This window comes from Salvelinus alpinus, chromosome 5 (assembly GCF_045679555.1).
Source record: "Salvelinus alpinus chromosome 5, SLU_Salpinus.1, whole genome shotgun sequence".
In the NCBI taxonomy this organism is placed as follows: Eukaryota; Metazoa; Chordata; class Actinopteri; order Salmoniformes; family Salmonidae; genus Salvelinus; species Salvelinus alpinus.
In genome coordinates this window covers 15,934,369-15,955,257 of record NC_092090.1, presented here as the reverse complement: position 1 = coordinate 15,955,257, position 20,889 = coordinate 15,934,369, and the positions used below count along the sequence as shown (strand labels likewise).

General features: G+C 43.2%; 1 pseudogene; it reads left to right on the top strand.

The window, feature by feature from the left end:
• Positions 1-7,070: 7,070 nt before the first annotated feature.
• The window catches only part of LOC139575167 (uncharacterized), a 38,952-nt pseudogene continuing 25,133 nt past the window's right edge, over positions 7,071-20,889 (top strand).

Here is a 20,889-nt window from a genome sequence, read left to right as displayed (position 1 = left end):
AGTTCCTCTGTACAGTGTCTGTGTTCTTTTGCCCATCTTAATATTTTATTTTTATTGGCCAGTCTGAGATATGACTTTTTCTTTGCAACTCTGCCTAGAAGGCCAGCATCCCAGAGTCAACTCTTCGCTGTTGACGAGTGTAACGTCAGGTGAATGATGGGTGTAGAGTCAGGCGCAGAGAGAGCAAAAGTTTTACGGGAACAAAACGCTTTAATGTCCACAGTGAAAACAGGAACAGGTACAAAAGGGGTGACGCCAAAACACAGGCGCAAACACAACCCACAGACCACTGTTTAAAATAAACTGGACAGCGAAAAACCCACAATCAAATAATCCACTCCCGACGTAACATGAACACACAAATAAGCCCGCACAAACACTAGCGGGCGAAACTAACCTAAATAGTACACCTCCCAAAACCCCAACAAGAAACAGGTGAAAACAATTAGAATGACATAAACGAAAAGGAAAAAGGGATCGGTGGCAGCTAGTAGACCGGCGACGACGACCGCCGAGCGCCACCCGAACGGGAAGGGGAGTCACCTTCGGTAGTATTCGTGACAACTGGTGTTTTGCGGTTACTATTCAATGAAGCTGCCAGTTGAGGACTTGTAAGGCGTCTGTTTCTAAAACTAGACACTAATGTACTTGTCCTCTTGCTCAGTTGTGCACCGGAGCCTCCCACTGCTCTTTCTATTCTGGTTAGCGCCAGTTTGCGCTGTTCTTTGAAGGGAGTAGTACACAGCGTTGTACGGGATCTTCAGTTGCTTGGCAATTTCTCGCATGGAATAGCATTCCTTTCTCAGAGCAAGAATAGACTTACATAAGGTCTTTGTTTCTAGCCATTTTGAGCCTGTAATCGAACCCACAAACGCTGATGCTCCAAATACTCAACTAGTCTAAAGAAGTCCAGTTTTATTGCTTCTTTAATCAGCTAAACTCTTTTCAGCTGTGCTAACATAATTGCAAAAGGGTTTTCTAATGATCAATTAGCCTTTTAAAATGATAAACTAACAGGATTAGCCAACACAACATGCCATTGCAACACAGGAGTGATGGTTACTGATAATGGGCCTCTGTACGCCTATATAGATATTCCATAAACAATCTGTCGTTTCCAGCTACAATAGTCATTTACAACATTAACAGTGTCTGATCAATTTGATGTTATTTTAATGGACAAAATAAAAGTGATTTTCTTTAAAAAACAAGGACATTTCTAAGTGACCCCAAACTTTTGAATGGTAGTGTACGTACGGTCACTGTGGGAACAACGTTGTTGATGCACTTATTAATGAAGCCACTAAGCAAGCAGTGTGAGGTCCGTGACAGTGTGAGGTCCGTGAACTCAACACCCTTCATCTCCACCTATGTTTAGCGTTTCTCTTGCTTTTACCACTAAACCCTTGGTAAAGACTGTTACAACCTGGCTCAAGATTGTAACAAACAATGGGACACCACACACTGAGTAAAGGAATAACAAAAATGATTTATACCATGAATAAAGTAAACAATCAGATGAGGCATGAAGGTCCGTAAATTAGGTGTCAATTGCCAAAGACACAACGAAACAACCAAAGGTATGCATGGAGAGAGGAATCTGAATGGGGAAACAGTGGCTTTATGCCACAGCCAAGCTTCCAGAGGTGTGCCCCATCAGCACTGACGACCCTCCCAGCTCCGCCCACCTCTCCTACTCCGCCCACCAATCTCCTGCAGGAAGTAAGCACAGCAAAACCCAGTAGACAGAGCAGGGAAGGGCCGTCACAAGACAGTATAGTTAACTCTTGGTAAGGACAGTATAGTTCCCCCTTGGTAAGGACAGTATAGTTCACCCTTGGTAAGGACAGTATAGTTCACTCTTGGTAAGGACAGTATAGTTCACTCTTGGTAAGGACAGTATAGTTCACTCTTGGTAAGGACAGTATAGTTCCCCCTTGGTAAGGACAGTATAGTTCACCCTTGGTAAGGACAGTATAGTTCACTCTTGGTAAGGACAGTATAGTTCACTCTTGGTCAGGACAGTATAGTTCACTTTTGGTAAGGACAGTATAGTTCATTTTTGGTCAGGACAGTATAGTTAACCCTTGGTAAGGACAGTATAGTTAACCCTTGGTAAGGACAGTATAGTCCACCCTTGGTAAGGACAGTATAGTTCACTTTTGGTCAGGACAGTATAGTTAACCCTTAGTAAGGACAGTATAGTTAACCCTTGGAAAGAACAGTATAGTTCACTCTTGGTAATGACAGTATTGTCCACCCTTGGTAAGGACAGTATAGTTCACTTTTGGTCAGGACAGTATAGTTCCCCCTTGGTAAGGACAGTATAGTTCACTCTTGGTAAGGACAGTATAGTTCACTCTTGGTAAGGACAGTATAGATCACTCTTGGTAAGGACAGTATAGTTCACTCTTGGTAAGGACAGTATAGTTCCCCCTTGGTAAGGACAGTATAGTTCACCCTTGGTAAGGACAGTATAGTTCACTCTTGGTAAGGACAGTATAGTCCACCCTTGGTAAGGACAGTATAGTTCACTCTTGGTAAGGACAGTATAGTTCACTCTTGGTAAGGACAGTATAGTTCACTCTTGGTAAGGACAGTATAGTTCACTTTTGGTAAGGACAGTATAGTTCACTTTTGGTCAGGACAGTATAGTTCCCCCTTGGTAAGGACAGTATAGTTCACTCTTGGTAAGGACAGTATAGTTCACTCTTGGTAAGGACAGTATAGTTCACTCTTGGTAAGGACAGTATAGATCACTCTTGGTAAGGACAGTATAGTTCACTCTTGGTAAGGACAGTATAGTTCCCCCTTGGTAAGGACAGTATAGTTCACCCTTGGTAAGGACAGTATAGTTCACTCTTGGTAAGGACAGTATAGTTCACTCTTGGTAAGGACAGTATAGTTCACTCTTGGTAAGGACAGTATAGTTCACTCTTGGTCAGGACAGTATAGTTCACTTTTGGTAAGGACAGTATAGTTCACTTTTGGTCAGGACAGTATAGTTAACCCTTGGTAAGGACAGTATAGTTAACCCTTGGTAAGGACAGTATAGTCCACCCTTGGTAAGGACAGTATAGTTCACTCTTGGTAAGGACAGTATAGTTCACTCTTGGTAAGGACAGTATAGTTAACCCTTGGTAAGAACAGTATAGTTCACTTTTGGTAAGGACAGTATAGTTCACTTTTGGTCAGGACAGTATAGTTAACCCTTGGTAAGGACAGTATAGTTAACCCTTGGTAAGAACAGTATAGTTCACTCTTGGTAAGGACAGTATAGTTCACTTTTGGTCAGGACAGTATAGTTAACCCTTGGTAAGGACAGTATAGTTAACCCTTGGTAAGAACAGTATAGTTCACTCTTGGTAAGGACAGTATTGTTCACTCTTGGTAAGGACAGTATAGTTAACCCTTGGTAAGGACAGTATAGTCCACCCTTGGTAAGGACAGTATAGTTCACTCTTGGTAAGGACAGTATAGTTCACTCTTGGTAAGGACAGTATAGTTCACTCTTGGTAAGGACAGTATAGTTCACTCTTGGTAAGGACAGTATAGTTCACTCTTGGTAAGGACAGTATAGTTCACTCTTGGTAAGGACAGTATAGTTCACTCTTGGTAAGGACAGTATAGATCACTCTTGGTAAGGACAGTATAGTTCACTCTTGGTAAGGACAGTATAGTTCCCCCTTGGTAAGGACAGTATAGTTCACCCTTGGTAAGGACAGTATAGTTCACTCTTGGTAAGGACAGTATAGTTCACTCTTGGTAAGGACAGTATAGTTCACTCTTGGTAAGGACAGTATAGTTCACTCTTGGTCAGGACAGTATAGTTCACTTTTGGTAAGGACAGTATAGTTCACTTTTGGTCAGGACAGTATAGTTAACCCTTGGTAAGGACAGTATAGTTAACCCTTGGTAAGGACAGTATAGTCCACCCTTGGTAAGGACAGTATAGTTCACTCTTGGTAAGGACAGTATAGTTTACTCTTGGTAAGGACAGTATAGTTCACTCTTGGTAAGGACAGTATAGTTCACTTTTGGTAAGGACAGTATAGTTCACTTTTGGTCAGGACAGTATAGTTAACCCTTGGTAAGGACAGTATAGTTATCCCTTGGTAAGAACAGTATAGTTCACTTTTGGTAAGGACAGTATAGTTCACTTTTGGTCAGGACAGTATAGTTAACCCTTGGTAAGGACAGTATAGTTAACCCTTGGTAAGAACAGTATAGTTCACTCTTGGTAAGGACAGTATAGTTCACTTTTGGTCAGGACAGTATAGTTAACCCTTGGTAAGGACAGTATAGTTAACCCTTGGTAAGAACAGTATAGTTCACTCTTGGTAAGGACAGTATTGTTCACTCTTGGTAAGGACAGTATAGTTCACTCTTGGTAAGGACAGTATAGTTCACTCTTGGTAAGGACAGTATAGTTCACTCTTGGTAAGGACAGTATAGTTCACTCTTGGTAAGGACAGTATAGTTCACTCTTGGTAAGGACAGTATAGTTCACCTCAATTGTTAGCTCATTCAGTAAAGTGAAACGTTGTTGGTAAGATTGGGAAGCCAATACTGTCACTGTTTGCATCAGAAAGGAAATCAGAGCAGACAGCTTTAAACGCTCGTGCCCTCACTTGTCTCCATCCTTACAATCCAACTCCATATTTTATAGTTCAACGCTCTCAATCGTCTGTTTGGGTTTGGTTTCATCTTTTCTGCGGCTCTATGAGTTCTTTATCCTTTTTTGATCCCCTGCCAATTAAGGCATTCATAAATTAAGAAGATTTACTTTACATTCCGGCAATGAATGCAAGTCAGATGATGCCGAGACAGTTTCCTTATGAATTGCAGTCTTTAAAGTAATACCATTCCCTCTGTTAAACATTAGTGTGGCTCTGATCGTGACTAAACAACTCCCTAGGACTGGAATATCACATCACAACTAGAAAAGAGAAGCTGCGTTATGAAAACAATATGCATATTTCACATTTATTATGGTTAATTCATACCCGTCATGTTTTCAATTATTAAAGTCCCACAGAGAGTTCCAAGGATGAGTCACTATAAAAGAGACCATTGAAATTCAGTTTAGACTTTAATGGGAACCAGAAAGAGAATATTTAAGTTTTTTGCCTGTTCCAAAATGTATGATGGGGTTGAATGTATCAATATTGTGATATCACACCGAGTACCAATAGAGTTCAGTACTTTGAAAGCTTGAGTACACATGACATGACAACATGACAAGACAATTAGTCTCAGGGGTAATTTTGATATGCACAAAACACATTTCCAATTCACACATGCGTATTAATACACACTTGTACATGTATAAATTAGGACAAATATAAGCATCCACCAAATAATAATAATAATTATTATTATTATATTACAAGAACCATACAATATATCTGTTATTGGGATCCAGACATATGCAGTATGTCACTGCAACGATGAATACAATGTTGCATCATTCACTGCCATGTATAATCCATTCAAACACATGCTCAGTCTCCCTATTTCTCTATTGAATAATATGGCGATATGTAGTCTATTACTAAGCCAAGCTAAGTAAAGTGTTATTGAAGCAGAATAACATGTCAGATTAGAACCAATTGTGGATGGTCAGAATCTGGGTGACATATGGGGACCCACTGGTGAAGCCCCCCCCGGCCCTACAGAACAGGTGGAACAGCCTTTTTCAGAGGGGGGTGACTTCAATAATCGGAAGAGCCCCCACTGGCTGCATCTCGCTGTGCGCCCAGAGACGTGCCAGGGAGATGCCGAGCGGCATGCCAAGGCATACAGCTACGCTACCGACAACTGTGCCAGAGAAGGGGGGGTGGAGCCCTCGGAGACGTAGCGGTGTGTGTCTATCCTTTCAGTCGACACCGTTGTTAGAGGGACCATCAGTAGAGGCCGCATGAATACACACAACACAGCCTGAAACATTGGAATAAAGCCCTCATGTGGAACATGGTCTCCACACGGAAGGCAAAAAAGACACAGGACAAAAGTTCATACACAGTACACACTTAGACTGAAAATGGTCCCCGAAAACACTGAAAATGACAGACATTAGTCCTTGGAAGAATTAAAGTTACCCTGTATCTATGTACGAAGAGGCCATTGTGTTTCTCAAGAAAATGCAATAGGCTAATATTGAGAAAGAGGTTAGTATACTTATGTAGTATAGTATATAACCCCATGTACTTACTGACTTATCATAATGTAATTACATGTAGTTACTAAAAGGCAGTCATCGTACTGAATGTTCTTTTCATTATTCAATGCACTACACTACAAGATATATGGGAAAATAGAGCCTTTAGTTCCTGTCATCGTATAGCATATCCATATATATCTATACCCAGAAATCCATACATCAAATATCCATACATCACTCACATGCCATTTCACCCACAGGTGACTGCCGTCATCAACACATTACAGTCATTGTTTTATAATTCCCTGTGTAAGCCCATACACATCATGGAGGGGGGGGGGGGGGGGGGGGACACGAAGCAGCCTGGTTCTACCACCCAGCACTTAAGATTGACATTTCAGCTGCCATCAATCAAAACCCTCAACCATTTGCTAATCAAAAATATGTTGCCCATGCCGACCTCAGTCACTTATCCAATAGGATGGCAAATTACGCTATTTAAGGAGGATTTATGCTCAACAACTCAATCATACGCTAATTAACACGACAGTCATTTGGTGCACTCATAGGGTCTCTAGTAACAAAGGAAAGGATATTTATATCTGTTATTTTTTGGGCAGCAGGGAAGAAATGTATGTCAGTGGCTATAATGTTTATATGTATAATTCCATCAGGGAAAAAATCCTGCAGCAACAGGAAATGTGAATTGTCATGTGGATTATAATTAATGGACATTTTTTTTGTTTGATAAAAAAAATTGTAAGAGAAAATCAAGTCTGAAATTTCAAAGTGGAACTTCAGAAGCCTTTTTTTTCAACAACAAAAATATCTCCCCAATTTCGATCTTGTCTCATTGTTGGAACTCCCCAACGGGCTCGGGAGGCGAAGGTCGAGTGTTCTCCGAAACATGATCCGGCAAACCGTGCTTCTTAACACCCGGTCACTTAACCGGAAGCCAGCCGGAGGAAACACCGTTCACCTGATGACCGAGGTGAGCCTGCAGGCGCCCAGCTCGCCACACGGAGTCGCTAGAGGGCGATGAGCCAAGTAAAGCCCCTGGCCAAACTCTCCCCTAACCCAGACGACGCTGGGTCAATTGTGCGCCACCCTATGGGACTCCCGATTACGGCCGGTTGTGATACAGCCTGGGATCGAACCCGGGTCTGCAGTGATGCCTCTATCACTGCGATGCAGTGCCTTAGACCACCGCGCCACTCGGGAGGCCCCCTCAGAAGCCTTTTAAACCTCAAATACACTACACGTTTAAAATATCCTGCAACAGTGCGATCAAATTAAGATCCTACATCTGTATTCCATTTTATAATACAGTACTTACAAGCACATTTGTACCAAGGACACCAGCACAATGGTTAATAACCCAAGGAAAAGAGCAGATGAACATCATGTTGAGATTACGTTGACGATGAAGGTCGGAACAGCAGAACTGAGAAAATGTTTTAACCACCCACGTATTTGTATTATCCAATCTTTTAAACCTTTTACTGCGGTGGGCTAAATCAGGGTCACACAGAGTGCTTCTTGGTATTCTTAAACAAATCTACTTTCAAACAAATGTATACACCTCACACACATGGTCTTGGCCTTCATAAAAAATAATGTCAGATATAGAGTTGAAATGTATTACATTTTGAGTTTGCGTTCCAATATCACACTTTCTATACATTACAGAAGACTGAAATATAACAAAACCGATTTTCGGCAGCTTTTTTGAAATAATACAGAAAAATATTAATAACATTCCACCCATGAGGCCACTAGGTCATTTGAGTGCATGAAAGGACTGCGTAATGAAATCCTCTGAAATCAGTTCATCTGGTACTTGTATCTTCTTTGGTAAGATTTATTGGGTCCAGGAGGCCCTTGTGTTCCTTCTGTATGAGAGTAGAGAAAAGCCATTACAGAGAAGGCCTGCTTGGATTCACAGGCCCAGTTATCCTGAGTGATTGCAGGGAACAGCCTTGGATACATCACCATAATGTGTTATTCATCACCTCGTAGCTCTGAGGCCCACAGCAACACACACACACACACCTGCACACACACCTGCACACACACACACCTGCACACACACACACACACACACACACACACACACACACACACACACACACACACACACACACACACACACACACACACACACACACACACACACACACACACACACACACACACACACACACAGACGTGAATGAACATTAACATACAGTACAAACACGCATACTTGCATATGTATGTGCACACACACACCGACATAATAGCAGAGAGACAGACATGCATACTTACATGGACACACACACGCACACAAACAGACATAAATATACATGCCTGTATTAGCACAGACACCTCTAGGATACACAGACATGCACGTACACATCCACCTGTACCCTACCAACGCTAACAACAAGGAAGAAGCTACATTCAGATACAGAACATACTAGAATAATGCTCCATCTGAAAAACTATAAATGCACTGATATTTCTTAATAAACTTATTCAGAACTAAGGGAACTTAGATACAATAATCCAAAGCTGTTGGTGTAACTGAAATGATTGTGACTAATTATCGTAATCAACTTAAATGATCGTGATTATCTAATTGATCCAATTATTCAGATAATTGAGAAGGAGCTCTTTCGGATAAAAGATTTTCGTGCTCAGAATTGGCCCGGCTCTATTGTCATTGGTCTGCCAAAACAACAGGAAATGGCTCCAACCAACCAAGCCAGCATGGCTAACAACATAGTGCTGATATACAGGCTACTTACTGTTAAGGGCTTTAGCACCATTGTATGGTTTAATGAAGTTTGATTACCTAGAAGAGCATAGAAAACATAGAATTGACAAAGTGAGAGTTTAGGAATATAAGGTTCAATCTGCAAAAAGATGATTCTGAGATAATTGGCTTTAATGTGTCGAACTGTCATTGGTTTGAATGGTGTCAGCTATTTTTATATTGTATTCTTTTGAACTTAACAACATGAACTAGGTAATTTAGAGTACTATATAGGGAGAGAACATTGAACATAACAAGGCTAAATGTCAATAACTACATTTAGACTCAAAAGCAGATAGAACCTTAATGTCATAAACTCTCAAAAGGACAATTATACGCTACTATAATCTGCCTCTACTGTAAAGGGAATGCAGAGAGAAAATGTCAAGCCACGTGTCGATTCTTCAGATTTCTATTGAACAGTCTCCAAACCACAAACCACAGTCACGTTGCCAGAACATGCCTGGATGATTGGTGGGTTTCTCAAGCTGGCAACCTTTCATCACTGCAGAGATGCCAGTGCACTTCAGAGAATGATGCATCTGTGAAGGAGTGGGACCATAGAAATAGAATGACTCACTCAATATGCCCACCGGTCCACCCATCACAGAACGTGGACTTCAAAGAGAATGTCCAGTCTGTACATTATATTTCTATGAGTGAGACAGAGCTGAGAGGTATACTACAAAGCAGGCTCAATGAGTTAGCCCGCAAACTTTGATAAACAAACTGAAATAACTAGAGATTTTCTCGTTCATTAGGAATGCTAAACTAAGATATGTACTGTACTTTTGGTTGTTGGGTCAATCAGACCATGCCCGTTTCAAGCTTATCTTTCTAAAAAATTTAAAACGTTATTTCAGAATATTTAGATAAGTTAACTGGCTAAGTCCCGGATCTTGCTTTGTAGTATACCCCTCTAGGTAGCTTAGACTGAGCTGGCTGTGTAGCCTGCTGTTCATCTTGTGGACAGTGCAGAACTGTGTGCTCCCCCAGATAGGAAGACGCACTACAGCCCACGAGAGAAAGCCATGATGGATTGGGCTGTGCGAAACCAGTGTAATACTCTGTCAGCGTGTGAATGAAGATTGTACACTAGCGGCCGGTCGCCATGTGTCTTTGATGTGTACAAGGAGTGACTTAAGTACTGATTCAATACTGTGAACAATCATATGAAGTATACATTGTGAGACTTTACCTTGACCATGGGAGGTCCAGCGAATATTATGTGGGAGAGTCAACAGTCAAAAGTAAGAGTGAAATGATGCTCTTTCTTGTTTCTGACCAATTTTCAATTTTACAATCTAATGAAGCTGTAACGTGGGAGTCAGGAAGCAAGTGAATCATTTAATAAATAAATAAAAACATAATACAAAACAACACAAACAGCACACAGACATGAAACTGAAATAGAAACAATGACGCCTGGGGAAGGAACCAAAGGGAGTGAGATATATAGGGCAGGTAATCAAGGAGGTGATGGAGTCCAGGTGAAACAGTGCTGTCCATCATGATACTTCATCTGATATTATTTTCTCTAGGGAAAGGGAATCTTAGTTTCAAAAACACTTTGAGCAAAGCCAAGACTATTACTGTATCTAATGCAATAACTTTTCAAGGTGACCTGTTTTGAAGACAATTATTCTGTTCAGCAGTTTATAGTCCATGTATGCTACTTAATGTGGTAGTAGGCCTATCTATGAGAGTGAAAGAAAAGAGAAACGTAAAAGTCACCCTCCAACATGCGAGCTCAGAGCCGAGTCATTGTACTCTTCAAGGTGCTTTAGGGAGTAAGCGGTTGCCATAGAAATAGATGTTGATTCACTGGAACTAAAAGTAATTTTACATTGTTGACTTTCGCAAGTAAGCATTCATTCAAAACCGTTCATAACGTGACATTGACTGACACACAGTTACAGGGGAATAGTTACTATTGGAGCAAGCGCAGTACAACTGGCTAAGCTCAACAGCTGAGGTCTGGAGGAGTCATAAACAATCATAGGCATAAACAGAACAACACATAAACAGAACAACACAAACAGAACAACACATAAACAAAACAACACAAACAGAACAACACATAAACAGAACAGCACATAAACAAAACAACACAAACAAAACAACACAAACAGAACAACACATAAACAAACAACACAAACAGAACAACACAAACAGAACAACACATAAATAAAACAACACAAACAGAACAACACAAACAAAACATCACAAACAAAACAACACAAACAGAGCAACACATAAACAAAACAACACAAACAGAACAACACATAAACAAAACAACACAAACAAAACAACACAAACAGAACAACACATAAACAAAACAACACAAACAGAACAACACATAAACAGTGTGATCCCAAACAAAAAGCATATGGGTAACATTCCCTGAATGCTAAGCAGCCGAACAGTACCAGCATATTGTGCCAGCAGTTTTTTTTACGAGTCGGTTTAGCCTCAATGTCCAATTGCCTTCAAGGCAAACCATACAGTTGTCTGGCCCCGGTGGCCATATGGAGTGAGGTAGAACAGCACTAGGCTGAGGGAATCAAGCTAGACCACATCTCTCTGACCTTGTGCAGAGAACTCAAACAATGCATTACCTTCATATGAGAACCAGCCGAGGTTTTTCTCCTCCTCCCTGTTTTCAAAGGGAACCTTATTGGCTGTCATGTGAAGTGACTTTGCCTTTGTGAAATCGAGGACCGCTCCGAGCAACGGAATGGGGCCTGTCTCTCGACGTCCCGTCAACCATCTGGGTGTGTAACTCAAGACAGCGCAGAGCCACATTTAAACAAACCCTCCTATGGACTGGGGGCTGACTGATTAGGTGCTACGCAATGGCCATGACCCTACTCAGCTCTCTCTCCTTCCAATAACAACACACACTCGTACGAACACGTCCACGATGCCAAATAACATTGTCACCCGATACAACTGTCTCCATTACACAACATGTCACTTTTCACAAAGGCTGTGGTTGGGGGTGTGTAGGGTGGAAGGGGTGGAGGGAGTGCATTCCACAGTGAGGGCCTGTTGTATGCAAGCTATGGGGCCCATAATGAAACGCAGGAGCTGTAAAAAAGGGACATTTGGAAGGCACTGATATAACCCGATAGACTTGACTCCGGATCTCCAGGATGACATGGGGAAGCCATGGTTTGACTCCTGATCTCCAGGATGACATGGGGAAGCCATGGTTTGACTCCGGATCTCCAGGATGACATGGGGAAGCCATGGTTTGACTCCGGATCTTCAGGATGACATGGGGAAGCCATAGTTTGACTCCGGGTCTCCAGGATGACATGGGGAAGCCATAGTTTGACTCCGGGTCTCCAGGATGACATGGGGAAGTCATGGTTTGACTCCGGATCTCCAGGATGACATGGGGAAGCCATGGTTTGACTCCGGATCTCCAGGATGACATGGGGAAGCCATAGTTTGACTCCGGATCTTCAGGATGACATGGGGAAGCCATGGTTTGACTCCGGATCTCCAGGACGACATGGGGAAGCCATGGTTTGACTCCGGATCTCCAGGATGACATGGGGAAGCCATGGTTTGACTCCGGATCTTCAGGATGACATGGGGAAGCCATGGTTTGACTCCGGATCTCCAGGATGACATGGGGAAGCCATGGTTTGACTCCGGATCTCCAGGATGACATGGGGAAGCCATGGTTTGACTCCGGATCTCCAGGATGACATGGGGAAGCCATGGTTTGACTCCGGATCTCCAGGATGACATGGGGAAGCCATGGTTTAACTCCGGATCTCCAGGATGTCATTGGGAAGCCATGGTTTGACTCCGGGTCTCCAGGATGACATGGGGAAGCCATGGCTTGACTCCAGATCTCCAGGATGACATGGGGAAGCTATGGTTTGCTGACTAATGACTGCTAATGTTTGTTGGTGTTTTAAAGTGGTCAGACAAGCAGTCAGCTGTTCTCCCATTGGCCAGCTTTATGCCCCTAACAACTAGGCTATGGCAGTGATTTCTTGATTGGCTCAGAACCCGACTGGGAGTGATGGAGAGTTGATCCGAATTCGGTTACCAGTAGAAAGTCATTCAAGCATCTATGATGTGTTTGCCATCTGGACTCTTTTTTTCCCAGGCCTCCATAGTTGATAACCCATGATCCTTTGCACACCTCGGTTCACCCAGTCCTTAGTGATGGCTCCACTGTAGCTGGGTTGAGTTACCTTGCAAGCCCAGCTTAAATAGTCACAAGTACTTCGCCCACCCCCCCTTTCCAGTCTTGAGTCTTTCACTCTGACACCAAGGTTCCACTCTAGGACAATGGGTAAAAGAAGAAGGTAGGCGGAGGTCATGTCGTCAGAGGTCATGTAGTCAGAGGTCATGTCATCAGAAGTCATGTTGTCAGTGGTCATGTAGTCAGTGGTCATGTAGTCAGAGGTTATGTAGTCAGAGGTCATGCAGTGATACAAAGCGGGGTTTAAAGTAAGGTCCTTCTTTCAGAATTGCTGTTTAGCCTGCTATTAAAACAATGTAAAGACATTTTACAGAGGACTTAAGACTTCCTGTGCTTGATTCCATTTACGAGACTTCCATCCTATACAGATTAACACAGCCATCTTGTTCATGGGCATCAGCCCAGAGCATGTGCTGCGCAGACCCACTAATCTCTGCGCGGGATGGATTACCTAGCCACAAATCAATGATTAGATTGACACATCTATATCATAAAGTTGGGGAGAGCTTTGCAGCGGCTGCTCTAAACTGATAAAAAGGCTTTACAGTAAAATGCATTAAGGTCTGCCTCTCCCTCTCGTGGGGAATTCGAGGAGGGAATTTGAATGAGGCCTGTCTGTGAGTAACAGTTTTCTGGTTTTGGTTAATCCGGTGGGAGAATGGGAGCGATTTGACTCGGAGAGCAAAAAAACCCATTGGGTTATAAACGTGCCCTGATTAGTGTCACATTACGACTGCATCCATCACTCAGATCAACAACTTACATATCCCAACATTCCTGGCAGGGTCCATCTATAGAGACTCTCCCTACTCTGTCTATCCTCACACTTCCTCACCATCTTAATGAGAGCAACCTGTGGTGCAGTGAGATGAAGCAGATCGCTCCAGCTAGTCGATGACTGGCTCTGGCTGAAGATTCTTCTGTGTGATAGACAGAGAATGATTAATGAGCACACTGAATGCAACACGGCCGGGAGATACTCCATAAATGTGTCTCTTTTTCTGGCTGCTCTGTTATAGAAGCTGGCAGAAACAAAGAGGTCTGAAGATCGACCCAGGTGGGACTCTCCCGCTGCTGGGCTGCATCAGTCTTCTCCGTCAGCATGACAGCTAACAGGTGGCTGCTTCAATGAGATGGATGTCTGAGAGAGGAGTAGACTGCAAAACACTCCGCTGAACGACAACGCAGTCTTAATGGCGCTACGAACACAATGTAACATCTACCCCCCTCTGCGACTCTGTTATCATCATCATCATCATCACTCAGCGGCTAATTATTTCAGCTACCCGTCCGGAATGTCTAATGTCATATGTTGACAGCACTGTTGTTTGCTTTTGCAGGAATTCCTCTGCGTGAAAACATGAACGCTGTTCTGTCTCTGGGGGAGTTGTAAAGACTCTTTTCAATACTGAACCAAACCCCTGTAGGTTTGTCTTCAGTAGTCTGTAGGCAGTCTCAAAGGTGAAGAATCTGTTAAGCGATTTGACAGATTGGAATGTAGTTCATTTCACAAACATAAGCTACTCTCAATGAAATTGAACATGGAACACAGGCTGCTCTCAACACAATTAATCATGGAACACAGCCTGCTCTCAATGAAATTAATCATGGAACACAGCCTGCTCTCAATGAAATTCAACATGGAACACAGCCTGCTCTCAATGACATTCAACATGGAACACAGGCTGCTCTCAACACAATTCAACATGGAACACAGCCTGTTCTCAATGAAATTCAACATGGAACACAGGCTACTCTCAATGAAATGAATCATGGAACACAGGCTATTCAATGAAAATCAAATCAAATTGTATTCGTTTTGCATTACAGTTATCGCAGGTGCAGCAAAATGCTTATGTTTCTAGCTCCAACAGTGCAGTAATATCTAGCAATACAATAACAATGCACACACAGCCCAAAAGTAAAAAAATAACAAGAAATTAAGACATGTCAGAACGAGCAATGTCAGTCTGCAATATATATATATAATCAGTGTAGATGAAGGGGAGGATACAGGTTAAAGAAGCATTTTTAAGCCTTGGAACAATTGAGACATGGGTTGTGTGTGTGCCATTCAGAGGGTGAATGGGCAAGACAAAAAATGTAAGTGCCTTTGAACGGGGTATGGTAGCAGGTGCCAGGTGCCAGGTGCAGTTTGTGTCAAGAACTGCAACGCTGCTGGGTTTTTCACGCTCAACAGTTTCCTGTGTGTATTAAGAATGGTCCTCCACCCAAAGGACATCCAGCCAACTTAACATAACTGTGGGATGCATTGGAGTCAACATGGGCCAGCATCCCTGTGGAACGACACCTTGTGGAGTCCATGCCCTGACGAATTGAGGCTGTTCTGAGGGCAAAAAGGGGGGGGGGGGGCACAACTCAATATTAGGAAGGTGAATGGTGTGTATAGATATTATGGACAGTATATGATAGAACAAGTGTGTACAGCAGTAGTTATATAGGATGAGCCTTGACTAGAATACACTATTTACATACACTGAGTGTTAAAATCAGTAGGACACTAAGAATCTAGAAGCGTTCCACAGGGATGCTGGCCCATGTTGACTCCAATGCTTCCCACAGTTGTGTCAAGTTGGCTGGTAGTGGATCTCTACTCCAAATAGCTTGTTCCATCTCCTCCCACAGACGCTCAATTAGATTGAGATCTGGTGACTGGGCAGGCCACTGCAGTAAGCTGAATTCACAGTCATGTTCGTGGAACCATTCCTGGACAATTCTATCCCCGTGGCATGGGGCATTATCCTGCTGAAAAAATCAATTCACTGTTGGATACACTGCTGCCATGAAGGGATGCACCAGGTTGGCAATGATGTTCAGCTATCCTGTGGCATTCAAGCGTTGCTCCACTTTTATCAAGGGGCCCAATGTGTGCAAAAACACACACCCCACACCATCACACCACCTCCAGCCTGCAATGTTGACAAGCGGCATTATGGATGCATCTACTCATGTGGTTTTCTCCATACCATAGTCCTCCCATCAGCGTGAAACAGCAGGAACCAGGATTCATCAGACCAGGCAATGTTTTTCCAGTGTCCAATGTTCTCATTCATTAGCCTACAACAACCACAGTTTCTTGTTTTATGGTGAAAGAAGTGGAACTCTGTAAGGTCGTTGGCTGACATACCCCATTAGTGTCAAGGTACGATGAGTTGTGCACTCTTCTTATGGGTCTTTGGGCACCTATGTTGTACTGGACTGTCAGTTGACTAACTACAACCTGTCAGTTGACTAACTATAACCTGTCAGTTGACTAACTACAACCTGTCAGTTGACTAACTACAACCTGTCAGTTGACTAACTATAACCTGTCAGTTGACTAACTATAACCTATCAGTTGCTCTGCACAATTCACGTCAGCCTCCTTTGTCCTCTTTCATCAATGGCCCATTTTTGACCACTGGCTTGCCGTTGGCTGAATGTCCTTTGGATGGTGGACCATTCTTGATACAGATGGGAAACTTGAGTGTGAAAACCCCAGCAGCGTTTCAGTTCTTGACACACTCAAACCGTTGCTCCTGTGTAACAGTACTCCAATTTGTAAGTCGCTCTGGATAAGAGCGTCTGCTAAATGACTTAAATGTAAATGTAGTACTGCTTCCTCGCCCCAAATTGGGCTTGAACCAGGGACCCTCATCACACGTCGACAACAGTCACCCTCGAAGCATCATTACCTATCGCTCCACAAAAACCTTAGAGCAAGGGAAAGAACTACTTGAAGGTCTCAGAGCGAGTGACGTCACCGATTGAAACGCTACAAGCACGCACCACTAACTAGCTAGCCATTTCACACTGGTTACATCTGGCACCTACTACCATACTCCATTCAAAGGCACTTCGTTATTTTGTCTTGCCCTTTCACCTCTGAATAGCACACATACACAATCCATGTCTCAATTGTCTCAAGGCTTAAAAATATTTTTACCTGTCTCCTCCCCTTCATCTACACTGATTGACGTGGATTTAACAAGGGACATCAATAAGGGATCATATCTTTCACCTGGATTCACCTGGTCTGTCTACGTCATGGAAAGAGCAGGTGTTCCTAATGTTTTGTACACTCAGTGTACAAAGTGGGTAAAACAGTATGTAACCATTATTAAAGTGACCAGAATTCAATGACTATGTACATAGGGCAGCAGTCTCTAAGGTTGAGGGTAGAGTACCGGGTGGTAGCCGGCCATTGGTGACTGTTTAACAGTCGGATGTCCTGGAGATAGAAGCTGTTTACCAGTCTCTAGATTCCAGCTTTGATTCACCTGTACTGTCTCCACCTTCTAGATGGCAGCGGGGTGAACATGCTGTGGAAACATAGGCTACTCCCATTCAACATGGAACATAGGCTACTCCCATTCAACATGGAACATAGGCTACTCCCATTCAACATGGAACATAGGCTACTCCCATTCAACATGGAACATAGGCTATTCTCAATGACATTCAACATGGAACATAGGCTACTCCCATTCAACATGGAACATAGGCTACTCCCATTCAACATGGAACATAGGCTACTCCCATTCAACATGGAACATAGGCTACTCCCATTCAACATGGAACATAGGCTACTCCCATTCTAAATGGAACATAGGCTACTCCCATTCAACATGGAACATAGGCTACTCCCATTCAACATGGAACATAGGCTATTCTCAATGACATTCAACATGGAACATAGGCTACTCCCATTCAACATGGAACATAGGCTACTCCCATTCAACATGGAACATAGGCTACTCCCATTCAACATGGAACATAGGCTACTCCCATTCAACATGGAACATAGGCTACTCCCATTCAACATGGAACATAGGCTACTCCCATTCAACATGGAACATAGGCTACTCCCATTCAACATGGAACATAGGCTACTCCCATTCAACATGGAACATAGGCTACTCCCATTCAACATGGAACATAGGCTACTCCCATTCAACATGGAACATAGGCTACTTCCATTCAACATGGAACATAGGCTACTCCCATTCAACATGGAACATAGGCTACTCCCATTCAACATGGAACATAGGCTACTCCCATTCAACATGGAACATAGGCTACTCCCATTCTAAATGGAACATAGGCTACTCCCATTCAACATGGAACATAGGCTACTCCCATTCAACATGGAACATAGGCTATTCTCAATGACATTCAACATGGAACATAGGCTACTCCCATTCAACATGGAACATAGGCTACTCCCATTCAACATGGAACATAGGCTACTCCCATTCAACATGGAACATAGGCTACTCCCATTCAACATGGAACATAGGCTATTCTCAATGACATTCAACATGGAAGTGTCATCTTCCATACATCTACAACAGGAACATTTTCCACTGAATGATGTGAGGTTCACAGTGGCACAAATGTGCTATTCCTAGATAGTCATATCAGGGGACATTGACACATCAGTTCCCCCTACCTACCTCTCTCCCTTTCTCTCTCTCCCTCCCCCTGTTCCTCTCTCTGCCAGTTAGAGTACCTGCTCTGCTCAGATTACAAAGCCTGTGTCAAAGGGCCAGCCCCTCAGGCTAGCTGTAGCAGAGATGTAGTGGCTGTCTCATCCAACCATTCCACTAAGCATTTGGGCCTGTAACATACCAGAGTGCATAAAAACGTGAAATACACCACATTTAGAATTGTGGGCGATATATGCAGTCAGTACACCATCAGAGATACATACCTGCACATGCCTCGTCTCAAGGGCAACACATTTACATAACTTCATTGTATTTGACTTGACTTGAACAGTTTTGATCAATAGAGTTTAGTCTCTATCAAAAATAATGTGGGTGTTATTTTAGCTTTCCTTCTCTGCCTAACCACCCAAAACATGAATGGAAAAAACAGAGGACTCAACCAGGCAATTCATTACCATGCCACCTCATTCCCCCTTGACAGGGAACTCTACACTGAACACCTCCCTACCAAATCCCTCTCATCATCCCAGCTCATCTTCAGAGCATCTTCCCTCTCCTTTGACCATATGCCCAGTCCTCCTCAAATTGTTCTGTTTTGAAGGTAATATAGAATATTAATTCAAGTTCAGACCTTGGTGGGAGTGCAGTCATTATGGTATGCTGTACACGGGGGGGGGGGGAGAATGAATAGAGCCAGGGAGAGAAACACTGGAGTGACCCTCGCCACCTTCACCTCCTTTCATCATGGCTGCTGTACACTACCAAGCGCTCCATTACCCAGCATCCTCTCTGGCTGACGGATGGTTAATCGATGTTCCTATGTGGATGAAAGAGGGATGGGGGTGATGGAGGGGGAGAGGTGAAGTGAGATGAAGGAGATGAGGCTGTGAAATACGGTGCAGCTGACAGAGAGCTTTGATGCTGTTTGATACCAAGTGCAATAATGCAGCATTACTTTATACAAACCAGATTTAAGGTTTGTTGGATTGCAAAAGCAATGCTTAAATTTAGCCTGAAAAGATTTGGCTCTAATATCAATCATATGTACATATGTTTTATACCACACACCAGGTGGATCTTAGGCCAGGTGTATTCAGTTACTTACTCAACCCACCCCAGGGTAAAAAATTATTCCCAGCCTGAAAAAACTGCCTCGGGACCAAAGGGTTTCTCCTAAAAAAAAGAAAACATGGACACCTCTATTTAAAAGACCAGTGATAAATTAGAGATACTTTTTACAGATAAACAACAGCCAAAAGATAGATTTGGCCCTCTGTTTGATTGGTTAAAGAAGTGTGTCTGTTGGATTGGTTAAAGAAGTGTATTGACTTCCAGGTTTGTTTGCTTGGTGTATGGCAGAACGTAAGTGGGTACGTTCACTGTGAACCCTGCCAGCGGTGTAACAGATCTCTCCAGCAGGATGTTAGGGTAAGTTCACTGTGAACCCTGCCAGCGGTGTAACAGATCTCTCCAGCAGGATGTTAGGGGGACGTTCTCTGTGAACCCTGCCAGCGGTGTAACAGATCTCTCCAGCAGGATGTTAGGGGTACGTTCACTGTGAACCCTGCCAGCGGTGTAACAGATCTCTCCAGCAGGATGTTAGGGGGACGTTCACTGTGAACCCTGCCAGCAGCATGACGGATCTCCCCATAATCAAAACCATTCAAAATGCATAGTTTACATTATCCTCCCGTGGATAGAATTAGGTCACTTTCAAGTGGTCAAAACTATGATTCCCCCCACCCCCCCATACACACACACACGGCAAGTTACGACAGAAAAATAATAAGGAATGTTTAGCTTTTGAAGAGGAAGGAGCTTTCGAAAACATCCTTGTTTACATGCCGAACTGAATTGCTTGACAGCCAAGCAGCCAAGCTGTGAAAAACACCAGTGTTTACATGACTTCTCCTGACCAACAGCAGTTGTCCGCCCTTTGGATAACTTACAGGTTGACTTGAGCTTTCTCGACAATTCTGTTTTTCTCTGTAAGCCTACAATTGGCCCAGTTAGATAGGGTGGCGGTGCTGCAGAATCTTATCTGTGGGGAGAAATAGATGTGTTGGGCACCCTGTGTAAAGACTCACTGCCTGGGGTTTAATACCTGTTGAGTGGACAAAGATTTACGAAGGTGAACGCTGAGATCACAGCTTAATGTCACAGTGAGCTCTCCTGCCTGGCTAACCACTAACCGCCCCGCCAGGCAGCTGTCGGAGTCAACTCAAGGTCCACCTGATACTGTTCTGTTGGT